General features: G+C 47.4%; 1 protein-coding gene across 1 annotated transcript in view; it reads right to left on the reverse strand.

Annotated features, from left to right (window-relative positions):
* Positions 1-510: 510 nt before the first annotated feature.
* The window catches only part of LOC144094661 (helix-loop-helix protein 15-like), a 133,993-nt gene continuing 119,280 nt past the window's right edge, over positions 511-15,223 (reverse strand). The window contains exon 4 of the mRNA XM_077628585.1: positions 511-922. The gene's annotated coding sequence lies outside the window, so the exon portion shown is untranslated. The remainder of the gene's footprint in view (positions 923-15,223) is intronic.

The following is a 15,223-nucleotide window of genomic DNA, read 5'->3' on the forward strand; positions in this document are numbered from 1 at the left end:
TCCGCAGAGAGAGCTGACAATTTCCATTGGCTGCAAGTGGCCTCTCTAATTCCATCACATTTCCAACGCATCAGGCAACTAGGTGTCCTTGTAAATTTTTTGGATTCCTGTTCGAAAAAAAAGTAACTACGTCTCTATGCAGCTCTTGCAAATATTAGTTTAAGAATAAATACACGTGCAGAAGCAAGGTTACGGCTAAAGAATAAAATACGAGAAGTAATGTTACAGCACCGAATACGCGCGAACTCAGTGAGTGGGCGGCATCCACGTATGCAGCCAGTGATTTCCTTGCACACCCCGCTAACACATCTTGTTTTCCTAAAGACAATTCGTGATGATGATTATGGATTTTTATGGCTCAAGGGCATCTGTGGCCACCGCGCTAACACACTGGTTTTATGAAGGCACCCCTCAATTCGTGGTGACGATTATGGTTTATTATAGCACAAGGGAATCTGTGGCCAAAGAGTGTCATGGCACAAGCGTTTTTCTTATAGTCAAGGTGGGGTATCGAAGGTAGGTAGCGAAATTCGTAACGAATAGCTTTTTACACTGATGACTGCCCCTCATTTCAATTCCCGGGGAAACCCCTGCAACAGCCCAGCATTGGGGTCACGTGGTATCTTTCCGCGCAGTGAGGCCGACTCCGAGCGGAAACGAAGTGGCGTGGCCGCAGGTGCGTCGACTCGATGCCGGAGGCTCGCGGGGATCAGAAGAGCCGCGCGCCAGATGCGGCTCCCTCGAGGCAGAGCTCGACGGAAGCGCGGTCAGAGCCGAGAAGCGCCTGCCCAAATTTATTCGGCCTCTCTCCCTTTCTCTCGGGATCTGAAGACTCCACCGTTAGCTCTTTCTTTTATCCGGCTTCAGTGGCGGTACGGACGGGCGGTCTCGTTTCCAAGGGTTGGTGTAGGGGGTGCTGAAGCTGCAAAAAGAAAAAAAAAGAAGAGGAGTTGGGGTGGAGAAGAGAAAGGGGTTGAGAGAAAGAAAAGTTTTCGTAAGAGATCGCTCCGATGGATGCTGGCGAGATTAGAAGCGTATATTCAGTTTAACACTCCAATGATATTTGCCGCGACAAAACGAAATTCCCAATTTTTTAGATAAAAAAAAAAAACACTGTATGATAGCAGGTTATTCTAACGCGCCCTGCTTGATGGAATTTCGTATGGCTATAGCGGTGACACTTGAGTGCGGTATAGCGGTTCTTTAGTGTATGCCTGACATGTAACAGTGCGTTAAAGACTATACAGAGTGATTGATTTATGGGATTTAACGTCCCGAAAAGACTCAGGATATGAGAGACGTCGTAGTGGAGGGCTCCGGATAATTTCGACCACCTGGGGTTCTTTAACGTGCACTGACATCGCACATTATACAGGCCTCTAGCATTTCGCCTCCATTGAAATGCGACCGCCGCGTCCGGGATCGAACCCGCGTCTTTCACGTCCGCAACCGAGCGCCATAACCACTGAGCCACCGCGGCGGCACTATACACAGTCATTCAGCCAAGCATTTCTGCAATTTTTAACAGCAGAGGAGCGTTTTTTTTTTCGGCGCAGCATTGTCAGCGCGGTGTATTGCATGAGCTAAGACGTTCTAACTAGCAGGATGCTTAACTAATAGTTAATATTTATCTTTTCTACTATTACTCTTAGGCTGATTATTTATTAAGAGGCGGGTAGCGCACCATAAGTAATGCACATATTGGTTTTTAGAATTTCGAAAGCGCTATCACCCTCACCGCATGGGCTCAACTAAGTTGGTTAATTTCTCGCACCATTCAAAAATCGCATGCCTGCGGAAAGCGAACAGCGACGTCCATCAAATCGCGTCACTCCGTGGTGCACGTAACAGTCTCTGCGCCACCCACGCATGCGCAGCAGAGTGGCGAGGAGCGGTGAGCACCGTAGTGTGGACGGGGCAGAGATTCTCCCTAAAGAAAATCGAGGAAGCGCCGAGGAAATGTTTCGTACGTTATCAGAGTGCTTTGGTAAATGAATTAGATGACGCCGATATGGAGCACGATGTGTGTTTGCAACTATGGTGCCGTATTTCTGGATACCTTACAGTATACCACTTCGCATGCGCAGTAATTTAAAATTCGGTTCCACGAATGTGTAGTGGCGCCGAGCACGCGTACAGTCAAGCTGGAATGAAACGCGAACAGCACCTGTGAACAAAGCAACATGTTTTGCCTGTGTGCTTTCAGTCGCAGTGCACAACAGCCTGATTCATGTTTGAGTAAAGGGTCTACCGAAGAACATATTCATGGATCCGTTGTAAATAATTATCAAGCTGCAAGTAGAAAAGTGCTGCACATCCGTTGCACGCGCTTCATTCCGGCCTGACTCTACCTCCATTGCGTCGCACTGATGGACTATTCTTGACAAGGTAAGTGAGTGAGTGAGTGAAGTGCTTGAGTGACTAAGTGAGTGAGTGAGTGAAGTACTTGAGTGAGTGAGTGAAGTGAGTGAGTGAAGTACTTGAGTGAGTGAGTGAAGTGCTTGAGTGAGTGATTGAGTGAAGTGAGTGAGTGAGTGAGTGAGTGAGTGAGTGAAGTGAGTGAGTGAGTGAAGTACTTGAGTGAGTGAGTGAAGTACTTGAGTGAGTGAGTGAGTGAAGTGCTTGAGTGAGTGAAGTACTTGAGTGAGTGAGTGAGTGAGTGAGTGAAGTGCTTGAGTGAGTGAGTGAAGTGCTTGAGTGAGTGAGTGAGTGAGTGAAGTGCTTGAGTGAGTGAGTGAAGTGCTCGAGCGAGTGAGTGAGTGAAGTGCTTGAGTAAGTGAGTAAAGTGCTTGAGTGAATGAGTGACTGACTGACTGACTGCTGAGTGAGTGAGTGAAGTGCTAGAGTGAGTGAGTGAAGTGAGTGAAGTGAGTGAGTGAGTGAGTGAGTGAGTGAGTGAGTGAGTGAGTGAGTGAGTGAGTGAGTGGAAAACAAAACTACTGAATAGTAGAGGCGTCGTGAGGTACTCAAAGTGCTCGGTTTCCCGTGGCTTTGAAGGAAACATCATTAGTCCAGGGCGTGCATTAGTCCGCGCACCCATGCATCTGCAGGAGAAGGTCGGAGCGACCGGTCTACCCCACAGGAGCGGCGCTTCGCAGCTCTAACTTGTCGCCGCTCGCCCTCGAAAGGTCGTGCTCGACGCGTGTAAAGCGTGGGCGCTGAAACTCGCCGTCGCATGGTACGTGGAGCGAATGCCGAAGCAGAGCCCGAGGGCTGCTCAGGCACACACGAGCATCCCGCATTCTGCGGCGTTCCTCACCGCCCGCTGATAGCGCCGCCACAGAGGGCGCGCCACCAACCAACGCACGTTTACTCTATCCGTATATGTACTGCATTTATCCGATTATAACGCGCGCATTTGTTCCACGAAGAATGAGTCTCAAAGCGGCATGCTTGTTACAATGGGATAAAACCAAGAACACGCCAAGAACACGCTAAGAACAACCCCACCCATATAAAAATGGTCTATAGACTGTCTATAGACTCTATTGCCTTCTCAGAGACCCGCCGCGGTGGCTGAGTGGTTATGGCGCTCGGCTGCTGGCCTGAAAGACGCGGGTTCGATCCCGGCCGCGGCGGTTGAATTTCGATGGAGGCGAAATTCTAAAGGCCCGTGTACTGTGCGATGTCAGTGCACGTTAAAGAACCCCAGGTGGTCGAAATTTCCGAAGCCCTTCACTACGGCGTCTCTCATAGCCTGAATCACTTTGGGACGTTAAACCCCCATAAACCAAACCAAACCTTGTTATAGATACTTCTTTTTGTCACTTCATAGTCTATAGACAAAAGTCTACTAAAAGTGTATGGCCATAAATCTATAGATTGTCTATAGACAGTCTACAGGATTTGTATTGCCTATAGACAGTTATCTAGGGTTCGTCTATAGAGAGTCTATAGACTTCATAGACAGAAGTCTATGGACAGTCTATAGACTGCCCAAAGAAGTTTTTGTAAGGGCATCGCATTTGCCATACGTTATGTCGGCCAGGTCATTTTGTGTGCGTTGGCATTCTGACAATAAGTTAGGCGCCAACCTCTTCGGTGTGTTTTCCCCTGTTTTCCATCATCATAATTCATCACCAGCATATTGATACCCCTGCGGCCGTTCATGGGTTAAAATTGCCGCGGCGTCTGCAAACGTCCTTCGCTGCGACTGCACGAATGACAGAAATCATCTTGTGGGACGCACATGGCGAAAAAGAGGCTGCCCTAGAGAGGCGAGAACTATAACAGGAATGCAGAGATTAAAGTCGGTTCCAACTAGTGTACAGATTTTGCGTTTTCTATTTTCGAGTAGATGAAACTCGGGTGCGTGTAGAAACGTATAATTACGGTAGTATACAGCTGGCTGTGTGGGCGCGGCCAGTACAGAGGCGAGGGGTTGTCGCAAAGCTGTATAACAAGGTGGCCAATCATGGTGTACTGCGGGACACTGATCAATCTCGCGCTGCAAACAAGAAACGCAAGAGAAACAGGGTGACTGCTCGCCGGATTCGCGTGTGGCAACATGCCGTAGCTTGCAGCTGTCGTTTTGCTAAAAGCGTGCACTGCTGTGAAAGCTCCGAGGCGAGCCTAATGCGCGCAGCATAGTTCAGTTGTGAATGGTATAATACAATGGTTGCATGCAATCTTTATCATGCACAGCGGAAAGTGGCAGCGGGGTAGCGGTATAACAGAATGTGCGGTATCTTTCCCTCGGGTCTATTCCTTTTTTTTTTTTACTACTCGGCACGCGGGTAACCGATACTGGAGATGGCGGGGGGGGGGGGGGGGGGGGGGGGGGTCACGTGATCGTGGACTCTAACAACGACGACACGAGACCCGGGGATCCTGCAAATAACAGCTATTGTTGTGAAACGCCTGCGTGTTGTTCGGTGTCGGCACACATTATAGAATCCCAGGGAGTCAAAATGAATCCTGCCATCTCCACGGCCACTACCTTTCTCATTTCGCCGCCTCTTTTTTCTTTTCCATCATGCAGAAGTCCACTGTGAGTGCGACAGATACTGTGCCTTTTTACGGCGAGAGGTCCGTGGCCACAGCAGTCGACTGCCCTCAAGGCATACAAGGCACTCTTTGCCTACTTGTGAGCGACTGGATTGAGTGACAAATTGTGACAGCGTTGTGCGTGTGTGTGTGTTGTGCCTTTTTCCCCTTCTCTCCTCCTTCTTTTAGTCCCCTAATTCCTCTTCCCCAGTGCAGGGTAGCCAACCGGAACCCCTTTCTGGTTAACATCCCTGCCTTTCCCTCCTCCTCTTTGTCTATCTATCTACGGCGAGAGGCGTTACTGGGATCCGACCCTGAGTGCTCGCGTAACTGAAGCCTGTTGTAATATTTACTTTATTTATTCAGATACCCTAAAGGCCCGAGCGGTAATTACATAGGGAAGAGCGGGGGGGGGGGGGGGGGGGAGGGGGGGAGGGGATGGAAAAGCACAACAGAGGAAATAACAATTTAGCACAAATAGCCACAAGTAGTTCTGTGTAGCGATATGCGTCATTCAAAAACACATCCTACATTCCGAAATATATCAAGGCAGATAAGAGCATTTCAATGCGTCCCAGTTCAGTGTTTTGAAAACTAGGTAAAAGTACTGAAAAATGAGAAATTGAAGATCATAGCTCAAGGTAAGGTTTCAGACTGTTCGCAAATGAGCCTTGAGAAGTAATAGATGCGATATTCGCTGGGAGCTGATTCCTTTGGCGGATGGCGAGGAGGGGAGGCCAGTGAAATAAGTGATTAGTTCGGGAAAAAATAGGTTCTGCCTTCATTTGGGGGACGCATGCGCGGGAAAATCCGCTGGCATTGTGTAACCTGGCGCATAGAAAATGGAGAATGGCTATCATATAATTTGTGGATAAAAAGATACAAAAAGGAAAGCAGTCAGCATATTTCGAGAAGAGGTAAGTTCGGACCTTTTTTTAGTGTGCGAGCACTAAAACCCCCATCTCATATTTCGCCGATGTTTGTCTGTCTGAAGCCCCTATCAGTGACCTTGAGGTTACTCAGGAAGAGCAACTTGGGTCTCATAAGCCCCACCGGTGGCAGAATTTGCCACCCTCTATAAAATGTTATAGACAGTCTATAGACTGTCCATCGACTTCCGTCTATAAAGTTTATAGACTTTCTGTAGACAAATTCTAATGAGCAGTCTATAGTCAATACAAATTCTAAAGATAGCGTACAGATAATCTATAGATTTATGGCCATATTTGTATAGTAGACTTTTGTCTATTGACTATAAATAGACAAAAAGAAAGATCTATGCAAAGCCAATATAGTCTATAAAATCTACAGACTCTATAGACCATTTTTACAAGGTATCGCCGGGCAGTAGTGCATTGGTTAGCCGCGGCACCAATGCGAAAGGCGTGGTATGAGGACGCCCAGCTTTCTATGAATGTAATATAGAGAATGACTAATATCGCACATATCCGCACCGACCCATCCACGCTATCGCGTCGTACTCGCCTGCTTGACCTTGAAAACCAAGCCTCGAAACAAAATCAAAGTGAAAACCGAGGCGTTGGAGCTCCGAATTCGCATTTGGACTAACCACGCTAAATCGTCCGCCATTTTTTTTTAGTTCTGTTACACTCGATTTTTTCGAGTCAATCTTGGAAACAAGCCTAGCGGCTTTATTCTGTAATGACTCCAGTTATGTAACTAAGTTTGTTTGGTGTTGGCTCCGAATTAAAGAGGCGTGTTCCGCCTTTCGAGCACACTAATGTAGTGCATGCTTAAAGTCTTGTGTCCCTGTTTGCTACACGAAGGCTGCGTCTAAGGAACCCGAGGGCTTCTGATGTCTCGTTAATAAACGTATCCATGTTGCGGTTCCAAGACAGGGTGGAATCTTAGTGCACACGTGAGCACTTTACGACGGATACTGATTCCACGGGCAGATTATGTGACGTGTAATGGCACTGCGCGGTGCCGGAGTGGGCAAGGGAGCAGCCATTGCTCCAGCATGGCTAACACGCATCTGTTCTTCGCACCACAGGCGTTCCTGTCCCTGGCGACGTGTTGCCTGCTTGCTTCGCAGCCAGTCACACTTCATGAAGCTGGCTGTCTACCCGATGCCGATGCGACCGATCGCATTTGCCACGCATGCGCCTACATCGCGGAACAATCTCCTGTCATCGTACCAGATATCAGGCTCTTCGCTACCACAGCGACACCGCAGCAGCCCGAGCACTTTAAGGCCCTGCAGCCCGTCACCATCTTCAGTGGGCAAGGGAGCAGCCATTGCGCCAGCATGGCTAACACGCATCTGTTCTTCGCACCACAGGTGTGTAACCGGCACTCTCTTTTCGTTAAGAAAAACGATAACAGATTCCTTATTTCGCTCCCTTGCCCAAGGGTGATTTGTGCTGTTGCCTGCGATTGCTTTGACTCTGCATATCTGTTGCTATGCTGCGGCGACGTCGAGTCCAACCCTGGTCCCAACACACGTACCGCCTCTGCCTCTACTGATCCGGAACGCGATTCTCAGCAAATTAATGAGATAATGAAGTTACTTAAAGGCATTGACAAAAAAATGTCTGAGCTCACGACTGGCCAAACTAAACTGAGTGCAGACGTTAACACAATCAAATCAAGCCAGGCAGTCCTCGAAACTAAGTTGCTTGATGTGTTCAACCGTTTGGAACTGATCGAAAGCAGATGCAAAACTCTGGAAACCCTAGAACTCGACGTCGCCGCAACTCAAGATACTGTCGAACAGCTGACTTCGCGACAGTATGAATTACAGGCTCGTATAGATGACCTTGAAGACCGTTCACGACGGAACAATTTAATCTTACGCGGTATACCCGACGCACGTGAAACCTGGGAACAGACTGAAAAAAAAATTATCACTGCATTTTCAACTTCTTTAGGCACTGATTTTGATCAACCGGTCATTGAGCGCGCCCACAGGATAGGTACGTTCTCACATCAAAAATGTCGGTCTGTAGTTATCCGGTTCGGCTCATTTAAAGACCGTGGCAGAATACTAGCATGTCGAGCTAAACTTAAAACTGACAACATTTCTGTATCAGAGGATTTTTCGCCAGCAACCCGTAACGCGCGCCAGCAACTTACTAATTTCGCTAAAAGCCTGCCTCAGTCACCAAAGTTCCAGCTTCGTTACAACAAACTCTACGTTAACAATAAGTGCTACATGTACGACAGCGTGACAAACAACATCGAACTGATAAAGGAATTTCCCACCGAAGTACTCGAAGAGGACACACCGCGGTCGCCTTCATCAAATGCCCAAAACACCGAAAACGCCCCGTAGCATCACGAGAGGGGACGTGGGCAGTCGTCGCCTTCACCACGCACATCTGTTCTTCTCGCTAACGTAAGAAGTATCGTAAACAAACGTGATGCATTTCATTCCGTAGCTGACACGTGTAACGCAGATATTATTGCACTTACTGAAACATGGCTTCATTCTAACATTCGTAACACCGAAATTTTCCAGGACTCATCCCGATACACTTTTTATCGCTGCGACCGCACGTCACGTCAGGGTGGTGGCGTATTACTCGCCATTTGTAAAACACTCCGGTCTTACGCTATTAACATCACAACAGATCTCGAGATTGTCTGGGCATGCGTGGAACTTGGACACTCTAAAATTGTTTTCGGGGTATGCTACCGTCCTCCCAGTCACTCTGCTAACTTCCTCGATGATCTGCACGATGCCATAAATGCTGTTTGCACACGACACCCCCTGGCGCCTGTTTTCTTACTTGGCGACTTCAATCTTCCTAACATATCTTGGTCTTTTGATACCCCAGTTCAGAACCCTTCTTCTAACTTAAGCACCGATTTCTTAAACCTTTGTTCCACTTTTTCTTTTTCCCAACTAGTCTCTCAACCGACAAGAATTACTAATACCACTGCAAACACGCTGGACTTAATACTGACTACCCATCCCGATATGGCCTCAGAAATCACTTACTTACCTGGTCTCAGCGACCATCTATCGCTCTCATTTGACATTTGCATCGTTACTCCCCCAGCTGAGATCTCTAAACACATCCGCGACTATAAAAAAGCTGATTTTCAGGCCATTAACAGGGAACTCGCCGAATTTATCGATTATTATTGCAACGGGTTTGATGACCGCTCTGTCGATACTAACTGGAATCTATTCGTTACCAAGGTTAAAGAATTAACAGATACATACATACCATTACGGACAATCTGTTCCCACTCGAGAGCCCCGTGGTACAACTCCTATCTTAAACGACTGTCCAATCGAAAAAAACGTTTCTACCGAGTTGCGAAAAGGTCTGGTAGTAACGCAAAATGGGAGGCGTACCGCGAAGCTAACGCCGTTTACGTAACTGCACTTAAAAGCACAAAAAATAATTTTCTTCACAATACACTTCCTAGCATTCTTTCCACTGATCCTAAAAAGTTCTGGCGCATTGTCAACCCCAGCCACAGCGATACCATTAACTTATTAGACGAGAATGGCCTTGCCATCCCAGATGCAGAATGCCCAGCGGTACTGAACTCCACATTCTGTAAAAACTTTGTTCATTGTACTAACACCATTTTTCCACAAGCGCAGACTTACAACTACATAACTATGGATCCCATTTGCATCGAAGCTTGCGGTATTGAGAAGATTACTGAATCCCTTAAACCATGCTCCAGTCCAGGTACTGACTCAATCAACGCGAAATTTCTTAAGGGTTCTCAAACTTACTGTTCATTGCTGCTTTGCAAGATATTTCAACAGTCCCTCGACACCGGTGCTCTGCCTGCTGACTGGACGGTCGGGAAGGTGGTCCCAATCCATAAATCAGGTAACAAGAATTCACCCCTTAACTACCGTCCCATATCTTTGACAAGTATTCCATGTAAAGTATTGGAGCACATATTATACACAGGTATCGCGAATTTCTTGGAGTCAAATTCATTTTTTACAGACATGCAGCACGGTTTTCGTAAGCGACTGTCTTGCGAAACTCAGTTAGCATCATTTACGCATAAACTTAATCTCATCCTTGATCGCCGCTCAACAGCTGACTGCGTCTTCCTCGACTTCGCAAAAGCCTTCGAAAAGGTATGCCACAAATTACTACTTTTTAAGCTAAGCAAACTAAACCTTGATCCTAGGCTTTTTTTCTGGCTCGAATATTTCCTTTGCAACCGCACTCAGTTCGTAACTGCTAACAATGCCACCTCTCCATCAACCCCCGTCCATTCTGGAGTGCCACAGGGATCCGTCTTAGGCCCTCTTTTATTTCTTATTTACATTAATGACCTACCTTCTTGCGTAACGTCTAACATACACTTATTCGCTGATGACTGCGTAATTTTTCGCGAAATTAACGACACTAACGACGTATGCGCTCTACATAATGATCTATCTGCTATATCTGCATGGTGCAACTTATGGTTAATGCAACTTAATTCTTCTAAATGCAAAGTTTTACGTGTCTCCCGCACATCATCTACTACAGGTGCATATTGTCTAAATAATACCATACTGGAGGCCGTCACGTCATATCGCTACCTCGGAGTTCATATATCTTCCACTCTAAATTGGTCGCTCCATATTAACGCCATAATTAACAACGCTAACAGCATGCTAGGCTACCTACGCCGGAATTTCTCCAATTCCCCTACCTCCCTAAAACTCATGTTATACAAAACCCTTGTCCGTAGTAAACTAGAATACGCATCTGCAATTTGGGACCCCAGCTACACAAACTCAATTAATGCACTCGAGCTTGTACAAAATAACGCCGCCCGTTTCATCCTACTTAACTTCAATCGTACTGCAAGTGTCACCTCCATGAAAAACACGCTCAACCTCCCACCCTTAGCCTCCCGTCGAAAATTTTCACGGTTATGTTTATTTCATAAAATTTTTTACAACTGTCCCAATCTACGCGATGAATTGATATCTCCTCCGTCTTTCATCTCTCCACGGCTAGACCACGTTCACAAGGTCGGTATAACGTCGCACGAAACAAAAGCTTGTTCTCAGTCGTTCATTCCCCGTACATCAGCAGACTGGAACCACCTTCCCGGATCGACAGCCTGCATTCAAGACATCCTGCGCTTCCGTAGCAATTTAGCTAACATTGTATACTAAGGTTCACAACAAATGTACTTATCATTCTCCATTTCCTTTGTTTACTTTAGTTTCCCTTGTTTTGTTCTCTTACCTTGCACTTACATATTATGCTTACTTCTGAATTGTATAACCAGGAACATGACGCTTGTATGTTGAATTTTTGTTTTTGTTCATTTTCTGTGATTTGTAACCACTCCCCTCTGAAATGCCTTTGGCCCTGAGGGTATCAATAATAAATAAATAAATAAATAAATAAATAAATATGATTACTTTTGTTTTTGAGGCGTTAATTTACATTTGCCATTGGGTGCAGCAATTCCTTATCTTGGTAAGATGCAATTGTAAATTAATAGTGCCCGACGGGTCAATAGTACGTCTACACATCACGCAGTAGTCTGAAAATAATGTCATTGCGGAATTCAGGTTACTATTTATGTCATTTTAGACTAAAAAACAAGATAGGCCCAAGCACTGACCCTTGCGGGACGGTGAATATCCTTCATCAAGTAGATGTTAAGTTGTAGTTGTAGAAATCGGCAAGTCGAGGTAAGCCAAGTCTCGATAGAGAGAGAGAGAGAGAAAAGGAAAGAAAGAAGGGGAAGAAGAGGAAGAAGCGAAGAGAGGAAGAACAGAAATAAGAAGTGAAGAATGCAGAAGACAAATAAGGAAAAGAGAAAGAAGGAGAGAGAGAAGAAGAGGAAGCAGAAAAGGCAGAAGAATAGAGAAAGAAGCTTATTCACTCACTCGCTCTGTAAGCCAGCCTAGTATGGTCAGTTTTTTTTTCCTCAACCCCCTCTCCCGTCACTCCATTTTTTTTGGCAATAGCATCTGTTGGAAGACTGCAGGCTCGGCGCTCTAACGCAGTATATGGTGAATAGATCAGCCGCATTTGACCAGGCGTGAACGTACGATATGTCAGGGCAAGTGAAGGCGCATTAACAAAACTGCGTGAATTAACGCAGAGACCGATAAACGCTGCCAGCTGCGAATATGTGTATACAAGGCAAACAAACCGCGCACAACGCAACAGTCAGTCAACCCCAAAAGATACTTGACCAACGGGGTTTCCTTCGGCACTCGCGACATCGCATGCAGCACATACGTTATCTCTGCATGCCCGACACTGCGAGCCTTCGAAGAATTACACGTTCACATCTTGTTCCGACATTTCAGATGAAGTCAGGGGCGATCAGCCTTGGACGGGGTTATATGATTGAAATAATCGGTGGGGCACTCCAGCTGGCAGGACATCCGTTTTCTTTGACGCCTCTCAGTCAAATTTACTCGCGAGCGCCTTCGTTAACCTTCGAGGTCACTAGAATCACTGCGACAAAGTATCACGCGTCTCTGACTTGCTGCCTCCGCGGGCGGTCGCCAGTAACAGCCAGGCACACCACGACCGTCAAGCCGCGGCGACTATTTGAACGGCCTCCAATTATCGCCTCGTGCTTAGCCAGCGCGGCGGGCGATATCGCGTTAAAGGGACACGCTGTTTAAACGGCTGGGACGGCAACTCGGATTGCATGACAAACGAGCCAGTTAAACGGGCCGAGGTCGTTGCGCGTGTACTTGTACGGCGACGGGACGGGGAGAGAAGGAACAACGCGAACTTGGGACTTGTAAAAACAACCAGTCAGGCTCGAGGAAAAGGAGGAAAAACGGATGACTCATAACGCAGGTCCGCGTGCGCGTGAAGAACTCGTTGCTACCAGATGCGAAAAACTCGGCGAGACTATCAACAGGAACCTCCGTGACAACCTGTTCTCTGCTCCTCCACGCCTCTCTCTTCTCCTCCCTTTCCACTGTTCTCGGCGATTCTCGTCCGTAGCGAGAAGGAGTTTGTCCACTGCGTCCCCTTCTCGTTCTCTTATCTTTTCATTCTTCTCGTACATAATGAAGGGATAAGAGATGTTGGCACGAAGCGCCCGCAAGGCGTAAAATCACGTAGGGAATGAAACGATATGAATGCGCTGGCCACGAGAGCGGCACAACACTTCAGCGGCGAGACGAGAACGCACTCAGACACGCTAGTGCGTACATACAAACAGCGCACTCCACAGATGGAAAAGGGTGGCGAAAACACAAAGAAACAGTGAAAGCGAGAAAGAGGGGGCGGAGGAGCTATCCTTGGCACGATTAAACGATGAAAGAGCGAACGAGCGACGGAGAGCGAAAGAACATTAGCGGTAAGCGCAGCTGCTCAAAGGTAGACGAACGCAGACTCAGAAGGAGGAGGGCGATAAAAGCAGCACGCACGTAACAAAACGAACATGGGTCGAAATGGAGAAAGTGTCTGTGCCCTTCGCTTGCAGGGTGACGTGAAAGCAGGAAAACTCGAAAGTTGGAAAGAAGGACGATGAGAGGACGCAAACCACAGACTTGGAAGAAAGCGACACCCGCCGCGGTGGCTGAGTGGTTATAGCGCTCGGCTACTGATCCGGAGTTGCCGCGGGTTCGAACCCGACCGCGGCGGCTGCGTTTTTATGGAGGAAAAACGCTAAGGCGGCCCTGTGCTGTGCGATAATAATAATAATAATTGGTTTTTGGGGGAAAGGAAATGGCGCAGTATTTGTCTCATATATCGTTGGACACCTGAACCGCGCCGTAAGGGGAGGGATAAGAGAGGGAGTGAAAGAAGAAAGGAAGAATTAGGTGCCGTAGTGGAGGGCTCCGGAATAATTTCGACCACCTGGGGATCTTTAACGTGCACTGACATCGCACAGCACACGGGCGCCTTAGCGTATTGCCTCCATAAAAACGCAGCCGCCGCGGTCGGGTTCGAACCCGGGAACTCCGGATCAGTAGTCGAGCGCCCTAACCACTGAGCCACCGCGGCGGGTAATGTGCGATGTCAGTGCACGTTAAAGATCCCCAGGTGGTCGACATTATTCCGGAGCCCTCCACTACGGCACCTCTTTCTTCCTTTCTTCTTTCACTCCCTCCTTTATCCCTTTCCTTACGACGCGGTTCAATTCAGGTGTCCACCAAGATCTGAGACAGATACTGCGCCATTTCCTTTCCCCCCAAAACCAATTATTATTATTATTATTATTATTATTATTATTATTATTATTATTATTATTATTATTATTATTATTATTATAAGAAAGCGACACTGCGAGAAAGATGAAGCAAGAAAGAGAGAGAGAGAAACAAGCCCAAGTTCGAGTGCAACCGGACGCGAGACAAGTGAATCCATGCTGCGAGAAACGTAAAAACGTGCAACATAAATAACTCGGAGCCTGCCAGTGAGATCGCGGCAGCCGTAGTAGTTGTTGTCGGTGGTTTTCCGCCCTCTGCCAGCTTTCCTCCTTTGTTGTGACTGCTACAGGCGTTGAGGTGGTTTCTCGCGCATTGTGCGTTGTTATGTGTGCACTGCCAGCCTCTCGTCAGTGAGATGGGGAGGGGGGGAGAGCTTTTAACGCTGGAGTTGCGGCCGTCGCACGCAGAAGGTGAAGCCACGCTTGAACGAGCGCGCCTGTTTTGAAGAAGCGGGGTTAGCCCGTCTTTGTTTCAGCGTAGTTACGTACCAGGCCCGCTGGCCCCCTTTCGACGGATTGACGTCAGCCAAACACGCGCCGAGTATCACGTTTGAGGTCGGGTGAAAGCGCGAGGACCTTCGGTGGGAGTTTTGAAGTGTGTAGTTAAGGGCCCAGCGCCTTGTCCACGTGATTCGTCAGGTCGTCGACAGGGCTACTGAATGTTGGTCACTTGCAGCGATAGCACGGAGCGACGAAGCCATGTTGTAGTTCGGTAGCAAATAGTTTTACTTGTGACCTTATCGCAGTAGGGATTAGAACGATTTTTCGGCTCCCTATTCGAAGCTGATCAGCGACATTATACTATACGAAGGTGGAAAATATGAACGTCTGAAATTACACCACATATAGGCCTGTATTAAAGTGCCGTTTTAATATGAAAAAAAAAAGACAGTCAAACATTTGGCCTTTTCATGTGCTTGAGATCAACATCTGGCCTTCTGCGCTCATTGGTTAGCGAAAGAAAAAAAGGAAGGGAGGAAGGAAGGAAGGAAGGAAGGAAGGAAGGAAGGAAGGAAGGAAGGAAGGAAGGAAGGAAGTAAGGAAGGAATAGTGTTGAAGTGTATGTACCAGTGAGCGCGGAAAGCGTAAAACCTCC

Source organism: Amblyomma americanum, chromosome 6 (genome assembly GCF_052857255.1).
Source record: "Amblyomma americanum isolate KBUSLIRL-KWMA chromosome 6, ASM5285725v1, whole genome shotgun sequence".
NCBI lineage: Eukaryota > Metazoa > Arthropoda > Arachnida > Ixodida > Ixodidae > Amblyomma > Amblyomma americanum.